This window comes from Triturus cristatus, chromosome 7, assembly GCF_964204655.1.
Source record: "Triturus cristatus chromosome 7, aTriCri1.1, whole genome shotgun sequence".
NCBI lineage: Eukaryota > Metazoa > Chordata > Amphibia > Caudata > Salamandridae > Triturus > Triturus cristatus.
In genome coordinates, this window is record NC_140590.1 from 1121409639 (window position 1) to 1121422299 (window position 12661).

A 12661-nucleotide genomic window follows, 5' to 3' on the forward strand; every position below is an offset into this window, starting at 1 on the left:
TGAGTTTCGTCTGAATCAGGAGTTGAAAAATGCCAAAGATTTCCCTCTTTTTGCAAAAAAGATGGCACCCCTTGCTACTCTCACTGATAATTCAAGAAACGATGTTCTCGGGCAGGACGCTGAGCAGGCTATTGTGGGGGGTACAGGGGATGCAACAGCAGGAGCCCTCAACAAAACAATCAATGCTCTCAGCTCGTCCAGGGCCCCAAATCCTATTGGAAAGTAGCTCGAGTATAGTAAACACTGGGGCCGACTTAGATGAAAGCGGACATCAATCAGGAACCAAAGAGCCTGTCTTTATATATCAGGACGAGAAGGAAGTTTCATGCCTGATGGATATCAAAACTATGTTAAATATGATTCTTGAGGAAATATGAAGAAAACACAGCAGTTAGAAATTCAATCGATTCATCAACGTTTGGGAAAGATTGAGGAAGCAGTTGCTAGTCTTCCGGGTCGTCACCATGAGGCTGAATTAAGGACTTCTACTCTAGAGGACCAAATGATTGGTGTTATTCAACAAGTAGACTCAGTGGCACATGAAAGATCAATCATGGAGACCAAGATCGAGGACCTTGAGAATTTTTCCTGTCGTTCTAATCTTCGGATAGTTGGTGTTCCGGAACGGCTTGAAGGGGGTGACACCCTCAAGTGGTTGGAAACATTTATAAAAAAGGCAGTGCTACCTGACTTCGCGGGAGACTTAACACTAACTAGGGCTCATCAGGTCCCCGCTCATCTTCCTCCAAACGATAAGTTTTCCCGCACGATACTTGTCAACTTTTTTTTTTTTTAAACTTTATTTATTGGATTTTGCATCAAAACAATACAATCTCACAGTTATCATAATCAAACTTCAGTGGCATTTCAAGGTCTGAATCATTACATCAGTATATCCAATGCATGTCCGGGGGGGGCGGGAACAGCAAAATAGACATTATCATGAGTCTTAGCACAGGGACCCTGGGCAGGAGCAGCCGGCAACAGAGCCACACACAAGAAAAGCGAACAGTGTAGTCCTGAGGGGTTCTTCAGCGGACCCTCCCCATGCAGTATACCTCTCCCAGGGCATGACCGCAATCCTTAAGACACGTGTAACAGGTAAGCAACCCGATCATCCCAGCCTGGCAATCGTGGAAGAACTCCCGCCCCCACAGCACCGCAACAGCTCAACCGATCCCTTGCGTAATTTGTGAATCATGAGCAGCAGAAGCAACGCCATCAAGGGCCGGGGGAGGGGCATCCCCGGTCAGGGCTTCCGGGTATTGCAGTAGGTAACATTGTAGTGGGCCCCATATATCGGCGGGGCGGGATCGAGCCGGGAGCAGGTCGGAGTATGCCAGGATCTGTTCTTGGCAGTAGACAAGGTCTTTAAGCCATTCCTTAAATTTCGGAGCCCTCCCCCGCCCCCAACGGCACGCTATCCTCCGCTTCGCCAACAACAGCGCCGCCGTGACAAACCTGCGGCTTGCCCGCGGAATGTGTTTGGTATACCCCAATAGGGCCTGCACCGGGTCGGGCTCAAGGAGTAAGTCCACCATCTGTGAGACAGCGGAGAACACTTGGGTCCAGTAGGTCTGAATTGCGGGGCAACCCCAGGACAAGTGCAGGAAGTCCGCATGTGGGGCATGACATCTCTCGCAATTATCCGAGTTTTGCAGTTTGAATTTGTGTTTGGTGACCGGTGTGCAGTACAGACGATTTAGGAACTTAAAGTGTATGATACGATGTCTGCTGCTTGCAGAAATTTGCTCTGTCTGTATGCAACAGTATGACCACCTGTCATCTCCCAGCTCTAGCCCCAACTCCCGCTCCCACTCCCCACGAGCCCGCGAGGCGTCAAGTGCAGTGTCAGATCGAATTGTGTGGTATAGTATGGAGACCAGGTGGGAGGGCGAGGATGCCTGTAAGACTCTGTGCAATGGGTCAGTGATTTCGGGTTCCTCCGGGAATGTCTGTAATATGGACCGCATGCCGTGCCTCAGTCTCATGTAGGTGAATAGCTCCAAGGGGGTAGGCGCGTACCCATCAAAGAAGTGTTCCCGATCTCGAAAGCGCCCAGCCGAGAATAGATCACCCCACCTTTGAATCCCCAGTTTGTGGATCAAGTCTTGAAACAGTCTTTCCTGTAGAAGAGGCAGCTGCGGGTGGTAGGCAATGGGGAGAAGGGGCGAGTACAAGAACGAGCTCGCAGCTCGCTTAGATATCTCCAGCCATGCCCGTACCGTTCCCTGCAATGCATTATAGTCCGAGGTATTATAAGGGAGAGTACTATGCAGCAGACCGTGCAGAGGCAGAGGAGCCGCCAGCCAGTCCTCCGCAGCGAGTTGGGGCATAAATGCAATGGGGTGGAACCAGTAATATGCATAGTGTGCTTGAGCGCAATAGTAGTACAACTCCAGGTCCGGTATGTCCAAACCTCCCCGGGAGTAGGGGGAGGTCATCACCTCCCACTTCAGCCGAGGTCTCTTCCCGCCCCAAACTAGCCGAATCAGTTCCGAGCGCAGTCGATTGAAAAAGTGCCGACCTGGTGGGAAGGGAATGTTCATGAACAGATACAAAAGTCGGGGGAGCACCACCATCTTAATCAAGGCAGCACGTCCTGCCATCGAGAGGGGGAGCGCTATCCAGCGGTCTACGCAGGAGGAGACCTGTGTCAGTGCCGTACCATAGTTAGAGCGCATCAGTTCGTCCCTGTCGCGAGATATCCTGACGCCTAGATATTTTACGTCAGACTCACACCATTCTATGGGATAGTCAAGTGAGAACCTCCGACATCCATCCGTCAAATGGAGGATCTGAGACTTGGCCCAATTGATTCGCACGCCTGACATTTCCCCGTACGTGATGAATTCCCTGAGTAGCGGGTTCAGGTTGTTTTGGGGGTCTCGCACATACAAAGTTATGTCATCTGCATAGAGCGACAGCAGAAGCTGCCTCTGCTCGTAGATAAGCGCCCTATGTTGATGACGCTGTCGCAACCGCGAAGCAAGGGGCTCCACCGCCAGTGCGAACAAGAGAGGGGATAAGGGGCACCCCTGCCTGGTCCCCCGGGCGATTCCAAAGGGCTCCGACGTCCTACCGTTGATCAATACCCTGGCACGGGGGCCACCGTAAAGGATAGCTATCCAGCCCAGGAAAACTAGGGGGAAACCCATACTAGTCAGCACCGCCACAAGGTAATCCCACTCCAGGGAGTCGAACGCTTTCGTCGCGTCCAAAAAGACGGCCACCATCTGGAGGCTGGGGTCAACGTTCTGCAGAGTGGCGAATAGCGTGCGCAGGTTGTGCGACGTCGCCCTGCCCGGTATGAAACCCGACTGATCCGGGAGTACTAGCCCCTGCATAAGGAGCGACAGCCGGTTAGCCAGAGTTTTAGAGAGGATCTTTACGTCACAGTTAAGGAGGGACAGAGGCCGGTAGGAGTCAGGGGAGGCCGCCGGTTTACCCGGCTTCAAAAGGGAAGTAATCAATGCCTCTCTCATGGTAGGGGGGAGCTTTCCCAGCGTGTGGGCCTCCTCAAACACCTCTTTCAAGATCGGGGCAAGGATATCTATGTATGACTTATAAAACTCGATCGGGAGCCCGTCGAGGCCAGGGGCTTTCCCCGAGGCCATTTGCATGATGGCCTCACGAATTTCGTCAATCCCGAGCGGTGCCATGAGGAACTTCCTCTGCTTATCAGATAGCCATCCCAATGTGGTCTCCCCCAAATAGGGAGCCAGCTCCGGCGGTGCCGTGTGAGCGGAGGAGTACAGGTCAGTATAATGAGTAACGAATGTTTGCATAATAGACCGGGTGTCTCTGTGGAGCTCCCCCGACCCATCCTGAATCTCGAGGATTTGGTTGTTAAAGCGGGGCGGTCGGATTGCCCAAGCGAGGTATTTACCCGGGCGCTCCCCCTCCCCGTATCTACGAGCTTGAAAGTGTTTCCCCCTGAATCGGACCTCTCTGTCCGCTGTGTCTTTATATTCTGTCAGCAGTTCCCGAAAGCGGGCTTGAGCCCCAGCATCAGTATGAAACGTGGGGGCACTCTCCAAGTCTTTCAAGTCAGTTTCGAGTTTACAAAGGGTGCTACGTAAAACCTTGAGGACCCCCACCCCCTTTGAGATGCATAGTCCTCTAATCGTGACTTTAAAGGCCTCCCACACCACGGCAACACTATCCACCGTGCCACCGTTGCGCTGGAAGAAGCTCTCAATTTCCTGCGCTATTTCTGATCTGAAGACGTCATCCAGCAGGGCAGTGGGCTGCAATCTCCACGCCATTGGAGACCCGGCGAGGTCAGTCATGACAAAGTTCAGCAGGACCGGGGCGTGATCGGAGTACGTGCGCGCGAGGTGTTTTACCCAGCCTATCGCGGGGGCAAGCCCCGGTGAAACCAGGATATAGTCCAGTCTCGCCCATGTGGAGTGCGCGGCAGTCCAGTGCGTGCCCTCCCTTGTCACCGGGTGCCTAGAACGCCACGTGTCTAGTAGATGACGCTCAGTAAGAAGGTCATGCACATATGCCTGCGAGCGGGAGTAGTGGTGTGGGTTCGGCTTCAACCTATCACTCCCGGGGTCAACAGCTATGTTAAAATCACCCCCCCACACTAGGTGGGTGAAACCGATACGCAGAATCTCTCCCCACAGCGCCTGAAGACAAGACGGATCATCAGTGTTAGGACCATAATAGCACGCTAAAGTGAGCGTATCCGTGCCCATGCGCCCCCATACAATACAATACCTGCCCTCCCGGTCTATACGCTCGCCCATGTGCACAAACAGGGTATGTTTCCTAATGAGGATGGCCACCCCACGTGAGTAGGTGGAGTAGGAGGAGAAGGTACGGTGCACCGCCCAGCGCGAGGCAAATAGCACCGGCCTGGAGGGATCTAAGTGCGTCTCCTGAAGAAAGGCCACTCCCACGTGATGCCTGTCCAGGTATGCTAGGACGTGCCTGCGTTTCCTGTGGTCCCCCAAGCCCCTCACATTCCAGGATAGAAAGTTAAGCTGCCCAGTAGAGACCCTATGTGTTTGCGGATCACTCATGGAAGACCAAAAGACTCACATCCAGCAATATAGTGCAAACGCCACCCCCCGACCCGTATGTAGAAGACCATGCCAACAGCGCCACATCCCATACAAACTTAACAAACATTACAAATCCCCAACACCCCCCCCCCCTCCCCCCTCCCACAGCAGCATCCCAAACATGCTATCTGGACGGCCCCCCTCCCCCCCCCCTAACGAACTCCGTCCATAGCAAAGGCCACAGTGGAGCAACATGAAAACTTAAAGTCAATTGGGTAATACCCTTGGGAGGACAGTCTAGGTGAATACACAATAAACCCCTCGATCCAGGAGAGAGTTTCCCGCCCTTGGGCCGGGCTCACCCCATGATCAAAGAGGGTGCCCAGCGAGGCGATAATTTCCTGAGAGTCTAGTGCAAGAAAAAGAGTTTCTACCCCCCGCTATCAGCCCCTCACAGTGAAGAAAGCCGGGCCCGTGGGTCACTATATCAAGTCCCATAATAGCAGATATTCGCACCGCCTTACCAGCCGACAGGCCTCAGTCTCAAAATCGACAGGTCAACACTCCAGACCCATCAGTCTGATGCCAGCGGTGAGGAGCAGTCCTGATCACGTTTCTTGAGTCGTTTCAAAAACTCCTCCGCCTGTTGGGGTTTAGTGCAAAAGATTTGTTTCCCTTGATGCGTGATGCGCAGGCGGGAAGGGTAAAGAAGCGCATAGTCAACTTGTGCAGCGCGTAGTTTATGCTTGACCTGGACAAATTTCTTTCGCTCCTCCTGAACCACCGGGGTGAAGTCCGGAAAAATGGTGAAGGCGTTGCCGCCATAGGATAGGCTCTTCTTCTCCCTCGCCGTCCGAAGCGCGACATCTCGGTCACGGAAGTTCAACAGGCGTGCTATAATAGGGCGAGGGGGAGCCCCCGGCGGTGGCCTCAGGGCCAGAGATCTGTGCGCCCTTTCCACTATGAACTGGGGGGATAGGGAGTCCGTGCCCACCACCTCGCGCAGGAGACCCTCCACATAGTCCTCCATCTTGCCCGTGTGGGTCGATTCTGGTATGCCAATTATACGGATATTGTTCCTCCGACTACGCGCTTCCAAGTCTTCGTTTTTGGCTGCTATTACATGGAGGATTTTGTCCATGCGCGCCATAGCGGCGGACAGTTCCGTTGTGCGATCTTCGGTGTCTGAGATACGTCTCTCCGTTTCCGTGATGCGTTCGCCATGGCTGTCAACCTTATGTACGATCGAGTCCATGCGGGATTGCATGGAATCCATTTTGTCGACTATGGTCGCAAGACTTTGCCGCATGTCCAGCAAGATGGACTTGACATCATCCCCCGGCGGGGCCTCCACCGGCTCCGACCCCGCCGCAGCAGCCTCCGGCTGCGGCCTGGTCTGCTTTTTGGACTCAAAAGTAAGGCGAGGCTGTCGGCTGTCCGGCTTCCCCATGGCGGCGCCACCAGGCCACCCGCGGCGGGGTCAGGGGGGATGCCCGGGTGGGCCCCGGGGGCAAGCGGCCAAGGAGGGGGGGAGTGGCAGCCTAGGGAAGAGGGAGATCGGCCAGATCGTGCAGCAGGTCACTGGCTCAACCACCAGCACCTCGTGCAACCCCCTCCACCTGCCACGCAGGATCTCGATGGGGACCAGCCGCCCCCCCCCCGGGGCCAACCGCGACCCCACAAGCACACCGCTCACCTCCACGGCCAGTAGCGACTCTCCGTGAGTGAACGGGATGAGCTCCGCGCGGAGCGCCAGCAGAAGAGAGTCCGGTATATGGGGGCAAAGAGGATCCAAGTCGGGGCCCCACACGCCGGCCTCGCGATCGTGAGCGCGCCAGGCACACTCCGCCGTCTAGCCCCCTCTGTTCGATGGCTACCTCCTCCGTGTCGTCTCTCCCCAGCGTAGGCACCACCTCGAAGGCCCCAGCGCAGGAGGGTCAGCGGTCAGCGCAGCAGGTAACAGTCTCTCCGGGCCTCGCACCTCCTCCGATCTGTCCCTCCGGCGGACGTGTAATTGCCCCCAGTGGGCTAGCAGTAGGGTAGCAGCCGGGGGGGGGTCCGCGCAGGCCGGTACGAGCGGGACGGCACCGCGCCGCAGTAAGGATCCGGTGCGGGCAGGGAAGGCGGCGACCCCAGCCGGGGATTCAGCCAGGCGCGCCACTCACCAACGCCCGCGCCTGTTGTGCATCACGCCGTAGTCCAGTCCGTCCTCCTGCCCCCGGCCGGGGGGATCCAACACGGGTCCCAGCGAGCCCCAGCTGACACGTCGCAGGGCCGCCGCCCGCAGCCGTGGATCCGGAGGTGGGGCCTGTCACCCACGTGAGACGCACCGGACTCGCGTCGCAGCAGCCTCCCGGATACAGCTCCAGCAAGACGTCCTCCACAGCCGGCACAACTTGCGGCGGCCTCGCAGTCCGATATCTCCGGGTCGCCAGGGATGAGACAGCGCTCCAACTGCGGTGGGGATGTTGGTCCACCCACACAGGCCCGCGTGGGCTATCAAATGCGACTTTCAGGAAGGATTGTTAAGGATTTCTTCGCTGGGCTGCGGGAGCTTCACCCGAAGGCAGCCATTCCGCTGTGCGCCACCTAGCGCCTCTCCACGATACTTGTCAACTTTGCGTATTATCGTGTAAAGGAAAAAGTCCTGACTTCGGCAATTCAGTTGAGACAGTTTGAAACTGAAAATGGAGTAAGGTGCAGAATTTTTTCTGATATGTCGGCAGCAGCAGCTAGAAGACGGAAAGAGTTTGTTAAATTATTATATTTGTTTAAAGCTCAAGGGGCACTAGCTTCGATCGCACAACAATGAAAACTTAAAGTTCTTGTTTTTTTGTTAAGAAAATTTTCTTTTTTTTCTTTTAGATTTCTGATTTGGCGATTTAAAGACTTGTAGAGTCATTCTTTTTGAAGATTCGTTTTTTTTCTTTCTTTCTTTTGTGAGGGGGAGGGAGATCACTTTGTGGTACAATATCAGTGCACCAGTATGTGCTTGGGGGGTGGAGTGTATGGACAGCGGGAATATCCACATTTCCTAAGGGGTGGAGGGGTTTTTGTTGGAGGAGGATTAGGGTGGCTTGGGTTAGTTGGAAAAATGAGCAGGTGCTATAAGGAATGCGTTAAATGGTGTAGGAGTAAATTGAAAATAGAATTGCTGTGCATTGAGCTTTGAGATCTTTTTTGTACTTCGTGAATGAGCTCATACAGTAATTGCCAAATTCTTTCTGTCAACGTTAATGGAATTTTGAACAGACGTAAATATGGTGGATTGATAAGGTGGCTAGTTACTTTAAAACCTCAAATTCCTTTTTTTACAGGAAACTCATTTGAAATCCGATACCCCAAAATGTTATATTCCAGGAATGTTTTCAAGGTTTTTTTTTTGCTTCAGCAGGTGTTGTAATGTAGAGGGTGGCCATATATTTTTCTTGTGAATTTGATTGGGTGTTTCTTCAGGAACAAAGAGATCCCCAGGGAAGGTGGATATGGGTACATGTGTCATTAAACGGCCAGATTCTGTATTTTGTTAGTTATTATGGACCAATATTTGATGACGAATCTGCATTGTGTTCACTTTATAAACTTCTGATTGGGGTAACGGGGAAATTGTTTTGGGGGGCGATTTTAATTATATTCAGGACTTGATAATGGATACCTCAAATAGAGGGAAAAAACAATTGAAACCTAAAACAAAGAAGCTTTTTGATGCTTTGATAGATGATCTCCAGCTAGTTGATGCATGGCGGTTTTTAAATCAAAATGGTCGTAAATATACTTGCTCTTCACGCCAACATCAAACTGCATCTCGTATAGATGTTCTTTTGTTGTCACTCTCTTTGATTCTTAGAGATGCAGATATTGGTGCTAACGCTTTCTCTGACCACTCTTATGTTCAAGTATGTATAGAATTGGGTCTTTCTAAAAATCGCAGGCCTAAGTGGCAGTTGTGCACATTACTCAGCATGATATAGTTAGGCAGTTTATGTTTCAACATCTGTGTAGTACGCTAGTGCCTTCTAACACATCACTCAGGGCTTGCTTCTTCATGTATCAACTGTTTTGAACAATCAGCCACCACTACTGTTTCCCTGGCCACACCAGCCTTTTATTGCAGATCATTTTCTTTTGCAGGATTTCAGATAGAGTTCTGTGTCATTCGGTCTCCATGATCCTCAAATTGACAAATGAAGCTCCATCTGTCCAATCCCTACCTCCAACAGTTATTGACATGCTATGTGTTTCCTTTTAACATGTCTCACAGCTGAATGGTGAAGATCACCATGTATTGTGTTCCTCTTCCCTAAGAATCCTCTTCAGAAGATCAAAGCTCTTCCTATATGTTTGTATTGTAACATTCAAAAACTGCCTGTTTGTGAAATTTTCTTATTTCAGTCAAATGTATCTTCTGCCCATCTTTAGGATTGGGTCACAGTTGCAGTACTTGAAAACATGTGTGATGAGGGCTTCTGGTGGTGTGGAACAACCAGGGCCCTGTGTGCCTCCTGTACCAAGGAGTGTGATAACCCATTGGACTGAAGGACCTTCAACCCTTGGATTTGAAGGACTTTCAATTTCCACTCTTCAGGGAACAGTTTGACACTTGGCTCTTCAACCTTCTCTGGCAGCCCAATCATTCATATAGCATTCCTCCTCTATGTGCACTTTGCATCCTCAATCTAGCTTGGTTTGACCTACTGTGAATGTGCAATGGTCTCATGGTTGCTTTTAATGTGTTCATATCTGTAGTCGATCCCCCATCCGAGAGTCAATTCGCTTTGTTCTGCACTGCTATTGAGTATCTTAAAATCAGCCCTCAGTAGGTTATCCTCAAATGTAACCATATCTATGTTGTGCTCCAGCACTAATTTTCAGTTTTGGATTACAAGAAGGGCTTCTGTAATCTTGGATGCCATTATCTTCACTGCACCCCTAATCTCATTAGGTTCTTCTCACAAATCATTTATATCCTCACACAGATTGTGGCTGAGAAATATATATTTGTCTGGGCTGTGTTGCTGAACGATTATAGTTTTTCTTTTCCAACAAGTATATGGTTGTTTGGTTGCTCTATGTAAGGTCTGAAAGGTAAATTCACTTCTCTGTTACAGGCAACCATCTACTGTACTTCTCCCTATGTGGGTATTCAAAGTGGTAATCGCTGGACCCAGCCTACAGTGATCAGTCATTCTGGCCTTTTCCATTATTCCTGCCTGGCCTCTACAATTGCCTGTCAGAGTATCATTCAGTATAATGGTATATTGCCATTGTACCAGCCCAATTATTGGCACGAGCTCTGTAACCCAAGAAGAGTCCTTGGACACCCTATGCATATGTGCAACAATGTGAGTGTCTGCTGGGAAGGTCCATCAGCGCCCAAGTCGATGCCAAGTATATTCAATGGTGTTTAATGAGAGTCACATTAGATCCTCAATGGGTCCTCCATGAATTAATTTTGTTTTCGTCTGCCAGCTGGTATCTCTCAGTGCACATTTGGAAAGTGGTCATATTTACTTTAGCCAGCCAGTAGTTTGGCCACTGCCTTTTGTCAGTTTCCCGGCCATGCCCACAATAGAGATGATGCAAGTGATATCTACTGCTCTCAGTCTGATGGTATTGAACAGGCTGTACTCCACTTTTTCAAGGCAAAAAAAGGATTATGGGGAGGTGGTGCTCATCATATTTGGTAATTTGCCTAAAGGGCTCCACAATGAGGTGGGGTCCTCAGACAGTAAATGATCACTTGCATCAGCACAGGCCATACATTTAATGATTTATGGCATTGTATTAAAACAGAATTTCTGGGGGTTATAAAGGGGCACTGAGGAGCTCTGTAAAATTAGGATATTCGCTAATGGGGTAATTACCCATCTCAAGTACTATTTACACTCCCTGCCATGATGAGTCCCTAAAGTTACTAAATTAACTTGAGCTCAACCCCCTCATAGCCATTGTACAGAGCAGATATGCATAACTTAGAGAAATGTGTAAAGTACATATGCAGCGCTAAAACCATAGTAAAGTTGAAAAGAAACACAATAAAAGTCCCAAAGCTAATTAGAAAAAGAGAGTACAACTTAATGCACTAAATTACTTCATGTTGACAAACATCCAATAAGAAAAAACACAGATATGAATTCATGCAGCGATAGCGCCAGGAAGCGCAAAGTGCAGATGATATTCGATAAGTATATCGGTCCAGGGTTGCTTTTGTTCCAGTTCAAGGAGGATCTGGTTATACAGTTTGGACTGGACTATTCCCACTTGGGATTCAAGAGATGAGATGCACTCCTCAAAATCCATGTTTTAATCTTTCTTTTACCATTCGAACTTTAACAGCGTGCAATGCCTGCTTTGCACTTCGTCTCGTAGCGCTGGAACAGGGGCAACACTGATTTACAAATGGATGGGTACAAACTGAGGTGCATGGTGAGCAAAAGAACAATAGGTTGAAGTGCTAACCCAACTACTAGCCAGTGGTTAGGTTTACTGTAATCAGCCTCCAATCACCTTTTGTGTGTTTCATGATAGTCAATAGTCACAATAGATCATGAACTAGGCGCAATTTGACACTAACCACGATGGAGTGTGGGTCACAAACACTAGCCAGGCTTGTCCATAGAAAATATTTTAGCTTCTGATTTCGAGCCTAATTTACAGTTTGTCGGAAGGATATCTACTCCACCGGGGAGACTGAGTATAGTACTTCATCACTTTGAGGTAATACAGGTCTGCCGAAGGTTTGAGTGGTCGGCATGCCAAGTGGACATTTCTTGCATTTACGGGAACCACTGTCATGGCAGCTCCTGCAAATTCACAGAAAGTTTGAAAGATGGCTCTCAAAATTTAATCTTGTCTTTTATTTAAAAAGAAAAGAAACAAATAACCAAGCAGACAAATGGCAAGCCTGTTGGGCCATCAGAAGTGTATGTTGGCGGCAGAGACTACTGTAGTCAACATACTGAAGGTGCGCCTGACACTTTGGGGGTCATTAGCACGGTCGGCGGATCGCCACCGCCTGACTGGCGGTGATGATCTGCCCGCCAAAACACCACGCCGAAAGGCCTGTTACCCCCCACCACATTAGCATGGACAGCAAATTGTCTCCCAACCCGATCCTATCCGTAGGACTCTTACGCAGATGCTTCGTACAGCTCTATGGACACTGTTTCCAAGCGAGCAAGTACGAGTCACAATTCAGGTCGCCTTCACGATTCGGTATGTCGGATCAAAAAAAGCAGCTTGAATCATTCTTTTGGGGCTTGTAGCAGACCCACCACCACCTGGAGCCTTCCGATTCAGACCCGTGGGGGTACCCATGGGTCCCCCCTAACCATGCATGGACAGTATGGTGGGTAAAATGGGGTCGCCGCCACAGGGTGTACGCTTTTCCCTACTCACCCCTTTTTTGCTATGGGAGCCTGTGCACGCGTCCAGTAAACAGACTCCCATAGAGTTCAATGGAAGTCTGAGTGAAGCAAGTCCTAAGCATAAGAATGCATCGTACTCGCTCATTCGGACTCCAGTTGCATGAATCGCTCGTAAAGCCCTACGGATCTGAGTCGTACGGATGGCTTTACTAGCAAGATCGTAATCAGGCCCTTAATATTAAGCCTGGGTGGAGTTTGCTACTCGCAGTGATTTTCAGT